Genomic DNA, 13,913 nt, shown 5'->3' with positions numbered 1-13,913 from the left:
TTGGTATTGTAATAAATAATTTCTAAGAACTCTTGTTGTTAGAAATAGACTAAGTATTACAGCTCGTACTCATTATTGGATTCTAGAGGTAAAACATGGATTGATTTGAGTTCTCCCGTGGGGTGTGTTTGATGGAACTGTCTGATGTAGCAAATTTTCAGGGTGCTTAGTGTCTAGTGGAAGACGAGCACCTCAGAAAGCATGTTATTTCGGGCGGTTCTGCCACAGGTGGTATTTGAGCCAATAATGAGTCTATGCGTTTAAAAACTCTTTTCAAAACCTAAAATTTGACAACAAAAGCTTTACGAAAAGTAGGATGCGATAAATTACGTAAATAAATATAAGCCCTAGTAATATGGTCTATCTTGGATAGTGGCACTAGTTTTATCTAATCAATCTTCTGTAGGTACACTAACTTATGCTGCGTAAGAATCGTTTAGCATACTGAAGTGAGTGTGCTCTATGCCAAAAATTATATGCGAATGTCGCTATATTCTGGCTTGAGCGAACGGATAGGTCGATCCATGCATCATGAAAAGGGAATCTTGTTTAAGCTAAACTCCCCCACACGTATAATTATGGGGTAGTCTTGAACCTTAGGCAAAGAATTGTTGAGTTGAAGCTTCCTTCTTCTAAGGATAGAATGTCTCTCCTTATGCCTTCGGTCCCCACCTTGCCAGTTGTTGCTCATGCTAAAGCTTCTCCTGACCTTGTTTCTATTACTGTGGTCTGTGAGTTTCTAGATATCTTTCCCAAGGATCTACCTGGGTTACTAGTGGATCGGGATGTGGAGTTTTCCGTTGATTTAGAACCTGATACTGCTCCTATTTCATGGCATCCTTACCGTATGGCTTCAAAGGAATTGGCTGAGATGAAGAAATAGTTAGAAGAATTGTTGGAGAAGGGATTCAACCGTCCAAGGTCTTCACCTTGGGTTTGTCCAGCTATTTTTGTGAAGAAGAAGCACGACAATCTTCGAATGTGTGTGGATTATCACCTTCTCAATGTGGTAACCATTAAGAACATGTATCCTTTACCTCATATTGATACTTTGTTCGATCAGTTGACTGGTGCTAAGGTGTTTTCAAAGATTGATTTTCGTTCTTGGTATCACCAAATTAAGATCCGGCCATAAGATATACCAAAGACAGTTTTCTCTACTAGGTATGGCCATTATGAATGCCTAGTCATGTCTTTTGATCTCACCAATGCTCCTACATTCTTCATGTATCTCATGAATTCTGTCTTCATGCCAGAGTTGGACAAGTTTGTAGTGGTATTCATTGATGACATCCTGATATATTCTAAGAACAATGAAGAGCATGCACAACATCTTCACATAGTCTTGACTCGATTACGGGAACATAAGTTGTATGCCAAATTCATCAAGTGTGAGTTTTGGTTGGATCGAGTGTAGTTTTTGGGGCATGTCCTAACACATGAAGGCATCTCTGTGGATCCTGGCAAGGTGCAGGATGTGTTAAATTAGAAATCTCTAAAGTCAGTGCATCAGATTTGTTAGTTCCTTGGTCTTGCTAGTTTTTATCGACGCTTCATCCCTGAGTTTTCTAAAGTAGCTCAGTCAATGACCAAGTTGCTCTAGAAGGATGTCAATTTTGTATGGAGTTCAGCTTGTGAAGAAGCTTTCCAAGCCCTAAAGAAGTTTCTTACCTCTGCTCCTGTTCTTGCTCAACTAGATATTGATAGGCCATTTCATGTGTATTGTGATGCCTCTAGGACTAGACTGGGATGTGTGCTTATGCAAGATGGACATGTGATAGCTTATGATTCATGTTAGCTGAAAAAGCATGAGCTGAATTATCCCACCCATGATATAGAGCTAGCTGTAGTTGTGCATGCTCTAAAAATTTGGAGGCATTATCTATTGGGAAATAAAGTGCATATTTATACAGATCACAAGAGTCTCAAATATATTTTCACTCAATTCAAGTTGAGTAGGAGGCAACGGAGGTGGCTCAAGTTAATGAAGGATTACAATTTAGGAGTTCATTATCATCAGGGAAAAACTAATATGGTAGCTGATGCCTTAAGTAGGAAGTCACATCAGGTTGAGGAAGAATCTTTGCCCCTCACCCATTCTGAAGTGTTAGCCCATATTGCTCTAGTCACAGATCTACTTGAGTAAATTATTATAGAGCAAAGGCAAGATGCTTCGGGAATTCTGCATATCAAGAAGCTAATCGCTGAAGGGCATGGTCCTCATTTAAGTATTGATGATCAAGGTGTGGTGAAGTTTAAGAACCAATTGGTGGTTCCCTCAAGTGATGAGCTTAGGAGAAATATTTTGGATGAAGCTCACAACTCCAAATTATCCATTTATCTAGGAAGTAACAAGATGTATCATGATTTGCGTCACTTGTATTGGTGGCCAAATATGAAACATGATATTACCAAATACATCTCAGAATATGACATTTGTGGAAGGGTTAAGGTAGACCATATGCGCATGCTAGCAATTTCTATAGACCTTGCCCACCCCTGTTTAGAAATGGGAGGATATTTCCATGGACTTTGTTGTGGGTTTGCCCCATATGGCAAAGGGGTATGATTCTATTTAGGTCATTGTGGATCGCCTTACCAAGTCTGCTCATTTCCTCCCGGTCAATACAAGGTATGCAACCAAGAAGTATGCCAAGTTGTATTTTGATCGGGTTGTGACCCTACATGGAGTTCCTCTTACCATTATTTCTGATAGAGGGTCAGTCTTTGTCTCTCGCTTCTGGGAGCAACTCCAGAAATGTCTTGGTACTTGCCTCCTCAGAAGTTCAGCTTATCACCCCCAAACTAATGATTAGAAAGAAAGGGTCAATCAAGTACTTGAAGACATGTTGAGAGCTTGTGCCATTTCTTATCTAGAAAAGTGGGATGAATGCTTGTCTTTAGCTGAGTTTTCTTATAACAATAGCTATCAAGAAAGCATTCGAATGGCACCTTTCAAGGCCCTGTATGGCAAGAAGTGTAGAACACCTCATAACTGGGTTAAAGTGGGTGACCGTGGTTATTTTGGACCTGATTTCATAAAGGAAGCAAGAGAGCAAGTCAGTGTCATTCAGAGTCATTTGAAAGCAGCTCAGAACCGTTAGAAAGCTTATACAGACAAGAGGAGAAGGCCCTTGCAGTTTGAAGTTGGTGACCATGTGTATCTAAAGGTATCCCCGATGAGAGGTGTGCATTGGTTTGAGGTCCGTGGGAAATTAGCTCCTTGTTATGCCGGACCTTATAAAATTTTGGAGCGGTGTGCTTCGGTTGCTTACTATCTCCAACTCCTGGATATTATGTCAGCAATCCATAATGTCTTCCATGTTTCCTAGTTGAAAAAGTGTTTGCGAGTTCTTAATGAAGTGGTGGAAATTGAAGGACTCTCTCTCCAACCTGATCTTAATTATATTGAACACCTTGTCCAAATCTTAGATGAAAAAGAGAGTCACTAGGAACAAAGTGGTAAAATTCTATAAAGTCTAGTGGCAAAATCATTCGGAGGATGAAGCAACTTGGGAATAGAAGAGCAATATTCTGAAGCATTATCCCCATCTTCTCCCTGATGTATCGAGGTAATGGTTTAAGTAAAAGTTTATTTCTTATCCCTTTTCCCACACTAGGCACACACATGAAATCTTGGGACGAGATTTTGTTTAAGGGGGTAGAGCTATAACACTCTCGGTGTTACACCCTAACAAACTACTGAACCATGTCATGAGCATCATGTTTATGTGATAATGCATGTGATAAAGTGTGTAGATAAATTTCTTGTAACCTAAAATGACTAATAAAAATGCTAAATGAAAGTTGATTCAATAGCTCATGTATATCAAGTACGGTTGAAAACCAATTTTTATTGAGCAAAAATATTATAGAACATATATGTGGCACCTAAATAAAGCTTGAAGTACAAACTTTGTAGATGACAATGAAATACTTGCTGCAGAAAAATAACATTGCTAGCTAACATTTCTAATAGCCTAAAAATGGAACTTGAAATCAAGTTCAGCTCAAAGACTTAGAATATTTTCAAGTTTATAAATAGCAAGACAATGCAATGTTTGGTGATTTATTTTGTGAAATCGAGTTAGGAGGTGGTGTCGTGTTTTAGCTCGGGTTGGTAGCCTCATATGCCATCTTGAGTATGGTGAAGATGGTTTAGGTCCAGAAGCAACCGTTCAGTTGTTATAGGAGCTTTAAAATGCGTGCACGACATGTTCTTGGGCTGGCTCGTTGGGTGGACGCGGTCACCAAGTTTGGGCACTCGGCGTCACCACGCTGGTCGTGCATGGCCAGCCATGGCTGCCTCTGGCCTGGCTGTGGCTCAGCCGCCAGTGGCCCCATCGTGCGGAGCCACTGCTGCTGCCGCCCCCCTGACCCACGCTGTGACGAAGCCACTAATGGCGCCATCACCTCATCGTCGCGTTGGCGCACTGCTACCCTACCTCGTGTTGCCACTACCGACACCACCGCGACGCCATGCTGCGCTGCTGCCACCCGCTCTGCTACCGCATGCACGTGGGCTATCCCGGCTACGCTTGTGCCGTTGCCTCACCTTAATGGCGCTGTGGCCACACAGGTCATGCCCCCACTTGCCTCCCCACATGTGCATGTTGTCTGGTCGCTTGTCGCATTGTGAGTGCACAGACAGGGTCATGAGTCTGGCCAACCGCTAGCTGCCAAGGTGAGGATGGCCAAAGCTCGAACCCATCCCTCTTTCCCTCTACTGCCACTGTCGGAGCTACGCCAGCATGTTGGACAACGAGAGGTCATCTCCAATCAAATCCACCCGTCTATGGCCCTACCAATGAGTTCTTTAGCCACCTAACCCCACCCAGCCATGAAGCACGCACTGCCAAGCTCCAATTTGGCCACGATCGGCCGTGGTCGAGGGCAGCCCTGCTACCGCCCACCCCGAACCAATTCACCTGCACCACTAGATTCACCTTCACCTCGTTACACTCTTGTCGTGGGTTCTGGCTCTTTCCGGACCAACTCATTGGAGGTAGGAAAGGTGGAGGTCTAAGTACCATATTGAGACCGGGTCTCAAGTGTGGGGGCTTGGAGTCCAAGTTTGGTCGGGGACCTAGACCCTGTGACAGCAGTGGAATAGGTTAGTCTTGTTTGTGCTTGGGGTACAAATGAGACGTGTTTTGGGGTACCCAGCTAGGATACATTGGTTCATAAATCATCGTTTCTGTGAGACGGTACGACTTGGCTATGGTCTAGAACCGTAGTAAGAACTAGAATATGGAAGATGGTAAATTGGTTCTGATTGCTCAACCCTTGCTTGAAAGTAGAATAGGTGCTTACCTAAAATGGTTAGCTAATGAAGTAATCATGACTGCTAATTAAACTTGATCTTAAGGATGTATTTTTAGTAATGCTTTTCGCAAACAAAAAGAAAACAACAAACCTATATTGCCTATCATATCCCTTGGAGTTAGGAAACTATTCGCATTAGTTGGGTAAGTCTTGCGAGTATATTGTGTACTCAGGGTTTGTTTTATCTTGTTGCAGGTGCAGCTTGAGGAGTAGCGCTTGTGTGGAGGATTTTTCTGGTGGGCACAGACGGATCCTTGTATCATTTCCACTAGATGTTTATTTTTATTCTGTTGTTTAATTATCGCACTCTGAACCCTGGTATTGTAATAAATAATTTCCAAGAACTCTTGTTGTATGAAATGGACTAAGTATTGTAGCTCGCACTCATTATTGGATTCTAGAGGTAAAACATGGATTGATTTGAGTTCTCCCATGGGGTGTGCTCGACAGAACTATCCGATGTAGCAAAATTTTGGGGTGCTTAGTGTCTAGTAGAAGACGAGCGCCTCTGAAAGCATGTTATTTTGGGTGGTTCTACCACAACTAACCTCTAGATGTGGCTTCTTTCAGCTTTGGTTTCTCAGACTCCGTTTGATATAGTCGACTTTCTGATGTGTGAGATGGAGGACACTATTGCATATAGTTTTCGGGCTAGACAACAACTTCCCTATGTCCATTGGATCTTCTCCTTGATTATGATGAGGATTCAGGCCATTAGAGGACTAGGGATAGTGTTAGAGCAGTCACCCATAGAGTACCCCATCTACTAGATGACCTCTATTGTAGATGGACGTCGTGGGAGCAGGACACCGAGACGACAATGCCACAAACTAGAGGTACCTAAGACTGAGGCTGATTAGGACGAGGCCATCAGGGCCACTATAGAGGCTGAGCTTGAGCAGTTAGAGGCAAAGCCAGACGATGTGGTCTAGGATGACTCATCAGATAGCTCCAATGAGGACTACCGACCAATTCCACCTATGTCCCCATGGGCACATGATAGAGAGGCCGGTGGCTCTAGTTTAGCACCACCTCAGCAGATAGATCTGGCTTTGCTTGCTATACTTGATAGGATCTAGAGTCATGTAGAGGCATAGTCAGTCGCTACCACTCAGATGCAGATTCGACAGGACCAGCTCCAGCAACAGTAGCAGTTACTCCTGTAGCAGCTTCTCTCCTTTCAGTAGACTACACTTGGTTTCATGGAGCATATCATTCATTACACTAGCGCTCCTGCATATTAGCCTCCTGTGCAGCCACTTGGCACAGTTGTGACTACTCCTCCTATAGTGACTCTAGCATTATAGTCTAGTGGACTTCAGAGTCAGAGTCAGCAGCTGTCTGTATAGTTTGCTTCTCTAGGGACAGGGCAGGCTTAGGACTTCACTCTGATTGTCATGGGTTTCACTCCTACATAGTCAGCGTCCGTGTTAGTGACAGACACTCCTATTTCTTGGAGTCTTAGTGCTACTTTCAATGAGCTTATAGGGTAGCCTACTCTTTTAGAGCTTAGAGTGCTTGTACCTACCACCATAGCTCCGGTCATAGGGACTACCGAGACGATCTTGTCTTCGGTTGCTTCATCTGAGCTGCCTCTAACAGTCACTCTTCCACCTCTAATAGTCACTCTTCCACTTGAGGCATCAGCGATAGAGACAGAGATAGTTGTGGTTCTTCTAGAGACAATTTTAGAGCCACAGGGTTAGGCCACCGCTTTAGCTTCTGAGTCTTAGCCAGCCAACCTAGCTACCGAGTAGACCCAGACCGCTTCACCTACACTTCCAGCTATTGAGGGTTAGCGTGAGTCCACTCTAGAGGGTCCAACAGCTCAGAGTTTAGAGTCAGATGATGATGCGACCTAGTTTTGTCTTACCCCACGTGTCTCTACACCCAACTCGTTTGCTTCTATCCCACCGACTAACCCTTAGGTTTTGGTGCTTGACGCCAAAGGGGGAGAGGGAGCGAGTATGTTAGACTTAGGGGGAGCATGTGAGATGGACTCGTTCTTTTGTGTGTGATACTTTGATGCATATCATGTTTACTTTTATGCATTGTGATATATGTGATATATGTGTGATTGTGAGACTTATGTGACATATGTACTCTCTACTTTTGATTTATATATATCATGTCACTTGGTTATGCTCATTTGTTTTGCTTCCATGTTATACTCTGATTCAAATGAGCTCTATGTTTTGTACTCGTGCTTATTTCATATCTATTGAGTATATTATGTTAGCTTGGGTCATATAAGCATTTCTAACCCATTGGTCTCATTGTCAATTGCTTATATGAACCAAACATGTTAAAAAACTCACCCATCTCTTTTACACATACTCGAGGTGGTGTTGTCATCAATCACCAAAAAGGGGAGATTGAAAGCATCTAGGCCCCTAGTTGTGTTTTAGTGATTAATGATGACACAAGATTACTGTAACTAACGTGTGTTTTGTAGAGACAATTTAAGTTAGGTCATGGTAATGGTGATTGTTTGGGAAATTATGGTTTTCATGTCACTATCGATGGAAATCATTTTGGTTTTCAAAGGATGGATGACAAGGTTAACGATGGACTAGTTCTAAGTGTCGAATGGCGTTGGAGAGGCACTTAGAGTAGTTTATGACTTTGTTTTACCTTTGGCCATACTATTAAGGGGGGTATGAACTAGTAGCTTGACCTAGGTGAGTCTAATGTGTTAGGTGTGGTGCACACTTGTCAAACATAGCACTTGGTAGCTCATGGATGGCCCAAAGATCAAATGGAACAAACCCCATTCACAAAGTTTTTGAATTGGATGTGATTTAGGGGGTTTAATGTGAACCGGACCCTTACTGTTTGTTTGAACTGGTGAGGCCACATGGCAGTTTCAGGGTGGTTCTTAGGCATAGGGCTATTCTGGACCTAGGACTAGGAGGCATCCAAACCCTAGCGCTAGAGTCCGGTTAGCCAAGTTGCAGTGCAGGCGATTTTGTACCATGTGAACAGTATGGGTCCGGACCAGCATTGAGTTGGGTCCGGATCCATACAGAGAGGTTCCAGAGGCGACATTTGGAACTGGACCCGGTCCGATTGGGGCATCCGGACCATCGCTTAGGTTTGGACCCTCTAATGGTCTCCTCTGATAGCAGTACTTGCGTTGTAGCTTCTATGAGATTTGGGCCCATGGGGACTTGGTCTGGTTCCCAATAATTATGTTTTTGAGTGGGGGTATTTATACTTCTCCTACTTGTCTAATTCCTCTCTCTTGCCCATTTGTTCAGCCAAGGAAACACTTTGGAGTGCAAGGGAGAGCAAGAGCCTAGTGGGGTTATTGAGATTTGAGAATCCAAGATTAAGGACCCCATTAGTGCATAGGGAGTTGCAAGTGTGCATCCATCTTTCTCATTAGGCTTGTCTTGGTCAAGTGAGGGTTTGTGCTTGTTACTATTGGTGATCGCCATCACCTAGATGGCTCGGTGGTGGTTGGAAGCTTGGTGATCATCCGGCGGAGCTTGTGGATGACCCAAGCCATGGTGTGAGCGGTTGTGGACGATTAACCATGATAGAGTGTGGAAGAATCAGCCCATAGATAGCACTTGATCCTTGCATGGATCAAGGGGGAGCTACACCCTTGCACGGGTGCGTCCACAAGGACTAGTGAGGAGTGGCGACTCTCTGGTACCTCAAAAAAACATCGTCGTGTTCCTCTCCCTCTCTTTACTTTAAGCATTTACATTTGAGATATTCAATTCATGTCTTTACATTCTTCGAATTGTTATGCTAGAGTAGAATTGGAACCTAGGGTGCAAACCTTTTGTGCGGTACAACAATAGAAACACATTTAGGCACAAGGATGCGAAATGGGCTAAGTGTAGGGCTTAATTATTGTAAGAAATTTAGAATTAGCCTAATTCAACCACTACCCCAGATCTAGACATCACTGTCGGTTCAAAAACCCCCTTCACTGCCGTATTTTAAACCGACAGTGGCATACCGACAGTGATGGGGTGTTGACATCACTGTCGGTCCTTAAAAACTAACACTGATCTATAGGCAATAGTGTCGGTTCCTGGCTCCACCCAGCAGTGTCCAATTGAACAACACTGTCGGTTCGTAGTCCCAACTAACAGTGATGGTTGCTTCAAGAGTGTCGGTTCTTGGCTCAAGCCAACAATGTTGAGCAAGCCTATACTGTCGGTTCATGGATCAAACTAGTAGTGTTGTCATAACGATCACTGTCGGTTCATGGTTCAAGCTAGCAGTGTTGAGCAAGCCAATGCTGTCGGTTTGTTTCTAACCGGTAGTGATGGTTACGACAACACTACCGATTTGTTGCTAACCCGCAGTGATGGCCCGTTCATATTTTATTGTTTTATAATTTATTTTAATTTATATTTTTTCATGAAATTGGGTTTCACTTTATAAATGCTACGTAGACGACTGGTCCATCGATATTAAACATTACAAATATTATGGTTACAGGTCAAATGTTTTTATCAAGATCTCGATCCCTCAAAATAAAAAAGAAATTATTTGATAAGATGAAGCATGCTTCTCAGACTTCTTACAATAATCTAGTGAGCCACTCTGGGCCATACTGGTCCTTGAACTTCACGAATTGTGCAATGGAAAATACTCCATCTTTTTCCAATACCTCGGCTAAGATGAATTTTGCCAGCTCCGATTGCAGTGCGACGATCTCCATGTCTAACAGCCTTTTGTGGTTAAATTTCTTGCGCTGTCGTTCAAAAAAGATGATATCCAAAGAGGAATCAGTAAATCATTTTGTTGAATTATTAACAGACATAAATGAAATGGGGATTATACACACCAACTTATCTGCTTCTTCCGATTTCCCGCCGATGTAGCGAAGCATTGCCCACATTACATAAAACCAGCATTCATTGTTTCCCATCGGCTGTTTTAGGTACTTTCCCTCCATTTTGACAACCTTGAATGTGACCTGTGTCCCACCGATATGTCTTCTTTGGACACTGTGCAACATTAAAAGGAGAAACTTTAGAAAGCGGTATGTGTGACTAGAAAATAATATGTTATTAGGATCGCTTACTAATTTAGCACTGCCACCAGTGCATCCAGATGATGAAATGGTTTTTTCTTCGAGTCCCACACCTCGATCAGAATTTTAGCAAGATTGACACAAATGAAGATGAAATAGTTGCTGCAATCACAGAATCCTAATTATCAAATAATCTTAACAAAAAAAGAAGCATAAAATTAAAAGCCGAGAACATATACTCACAGTTGTAGGCTAGAAGTATGTGGGTTTTGTTCTTCATCTTGAATTCATCGAAAACAGCAATCAATCTCTCTCTCAAGTCTTCCATGTCACATCCATGGAGGCCTAAACATGTCTTCTCATTGACTCGCTAGGGGTCCAAGAAGCCTATGTTATCCCATTTGCTTTTTAGTATGCAAAATTTTTGCTATACACCTACATAAAATCATGGGAATTGGTCAAAAGTTAACTATTTGTGTCTCGAGAGAGTAGTTAATTATAATATCATGCGTGTAGGGTACTACATTTTCCACAGCGTCAACATTTGTGAATCAAGAGAGCGTTTCTGGTATAGTTGGAACAAGCACTCCCACTTGACATCGAACTTCTCTTCTTCAGGATAATGAAAACATGTGGCGAACGGAAAATAACCTCAAAACCAAAGTCCTCCGTCTCTATTGCTTGAGCCATGTAATATTCATGTAACTGGCGCATATATTTTGTCAAATTTTTATACTCATCATTGGGAACCAAAAGATTGCCCCTTTTATACTTCATTGTCGGTGTTCCCATCCCTTGTACATCATAATAGATGTTTGCAGCCTCTTCCATGGTTAATTCGAGGTTGTCTTCGACGTACTTCTGTATCTTAAATCTTCATTGTGTATTTCATCGGCTCTTATTGTAGCGTACTGATTCTGTGTTTGCCTTTCAAATTCAGAATTCAACAAACATAGAGGTAGTGAGGCACAATGATTGAAGAAACTAATACAATCTTCCTTCGAGATGTGTGCTGTAAATTTTCCTTCCATCAAGTTTGTAACGCTTCCACTGAATGACGTTTTTCTTTTTTGTTGGTCCACTTTGGGAGCATTAGCCACCAAATCCAAGGACCTTTTCTATGACTGCGAGGATGCCTTTGATCTTGTTTTAGGCTAAGGTGGAGGAGGAGGAGGATGACGACAAGAATTCTATTTTCCTGGGGCTGATGAAGATGGAGGAGGAGGAGTCATTGAAAGCTCTAGTTTGGTTTTGGTGAATTGATGAAACCCTAAGTGCTAACCTAGTTTATCAAGTGATCATGAGATAGGTAGCACATTCCAAGTGGTGAAATAAATGAAGATCATGACATGATGATGGCGATGCCATGGTGATGATCAAGTGCTTGGACTTGAAAAGAAGAAAGAGAAAAACAAAAGGCTTAAGGCAAAGGTATAAATGGTAGGAGCTATTTTGTTTTGGTGATCGAGACGCTTAGTGAGTGTGATCACATTTAGGATCTATAGCCATACTATTAGGAGGGGTGAAACTCGTATCGAAATGCGGTTATCAAAGTGCCACTAGATGCTCTAACTCATTGCATATGCATTTAGGATCTAGTGGAGTGCTAACACCCTTGAAAATATTTACGAAAATATGCTAACACAAGTGCACAAGGTGATACACTTGGTGGTTGGCACATTTGACCAAGGGTTAGGAACTTCACCGGCAGAGTGTCTGCCCATAGAGTGCGGACAGTCCGACGGTGCCACTGGTGCCATATACAGAAAAGACGGAGTTCACTATAAGTGACTGGACGCTGGTCTCAGAAGGACCAACGCGTCTGGTCAGTAGAAGCAGCGAAGACGCTGGTGTCAGTCTCTGACCGAACACTGGAGGGCTATCTCTGGTCCCGCTGACATGGCAGTGCACAAAGGAAATGCCGAGTGACCGAATGCTGGGTGAGTCCGGTCAAGCATGACCGAATGCGTCCGGTCATGATTTCTTGTTTCTGGATGCTTACTAGAAATGACTAGATGCTGAGGTCCAGTGTCTGGTCACTTCGCAGCAGCACGTCCGATCATCACTTGACCATTGAGATTGGGCGAACAACATTTGAAGCCAATGACACGTGGCATGCATCGCACGACCGGACGCTGGGGTCCTGCGTCCGGTCCATATGACCGGAGCATCCTGTCACCCCGTGTTATGCCCAGTGAAGGGGTACAACAGCTCTATTTCATGGGGGCTTCTATTTAAGCCCTATGGCCAGCACAAGCTCACTCTCTTGGCCATTTGCATTGACATAGCAACCTTGTGAGCGTAGCCAAAGCCCTCCCACTCATCTCCATCATTGATTCATCATCTTTGTGAGATTGGGATTGAATCCAAGTGCATTGCTTGAGTGTTTGCATCTGAGGCACTTGGTGTTTGTGTTTCGCTGTGGGATTAGCTTGTTACTCTTGTTGGTTGCCGCCACTTAGATGGCTTGGAGCAGCAAGGATCGTCGAGCGGAGGTTGGTGATTGTCTCTGGCTCCGATCGTGGTGATTGTGAGGGGTTCTTGACCTTTCCCCGGTGGAGAGCCAAAAGGTACTCTAGTGAATTGCTCGTGGCTTGTGTGATCCTCATCTTGTGTTGGTTGTGCAGCACCCTATTGAGGGTTTGGCGTGTGATGCCAATTAGCGCGTGAACCTCCAAGTGAGTGAATCACCACAACGAGGACTAGCTTGCCGGCAAGCAAGTGAACCTCGGTAAAAAAATCATTGTGTCATCATTTGATTCCGAGGTGATTGGTCTTCATTGGTATTCATTCTTGTGATTGATTGGTTCACTCCTCGACTCGGCAGAATAACCATCTTGCTCACTCTCTTTACATTACCGCAAACTAGTTATCAAGCTCTTTAGTGTAGCTAGTTGTGAGAGCTTGTTAGTTTGGTTAGTGTGACTCTTTAGTTAGTCTTTGAGAGCACACTAACTTAGTGTAGTGACATAGCCATTGTGTGGAAAGTAACTATAGAAACTAGAATTGTGGTAGGTGGCTTGCTTTTTAGTAGGCTAGCGCAACACTTGCTTCGCCTCATAATTGTCTAACCGGTTTGTTAAGTGTTGTTGTAGAAATTTTTAATAGGATATTCACCCCCCTCTAGCCATTAGGACCTTTCAGTCTTCTCTTTTCTCGGGGCTGATGAAGATGGAGTCGGGTGAGGAGGAATAGAAGGAGACCTCTATCTTCTCGGGGGTGATGACAAGGGATGAGGAGGGGAGTGATCTGTGTTGGGAGATGGTGAGTGATCATCATGGGTGGGCGAAGACTCACAGTCATCCTCATCATCAAAGGACAATTGGTGGTCAAGCTTAATGAAGTGCTTGGGCCAGGCCACTTGAGAGCCCTTGTTATAACCAAGTTTTGGCCTATCTTCCGCTATGGAGTACTCAATGTGTATCTTGTTATACTTCTTATCAAGTATTCTGTCAATGGTGATGCGAGCGTACCCTGTGGAATTGGGCGGCAATTAATGGTCTCGTCTCCCATAGGCCTGGCCTGGCCGAGCACCACCTCATCCTTTGTCCATTCCTGATGGATGTACAACTTGACATTGATGGGTTCA

Source organism: Miscanthus floridulus, chromosome 8 (assembly GCF_019320115.1).
Source record: "Miscanthus floridulus cultivar M001 chromosome 8, ASM1932011v1, whole genome shotgun sequence".
NCBI lineage: Eukaryota > Viridiplantae > Streptophyta > Magnoliopsida > Poales > Poaceae > Miscanthus > Miscanthus floridulus.
Note: the sequence above shows the minus strand (reverse complement) of the source record.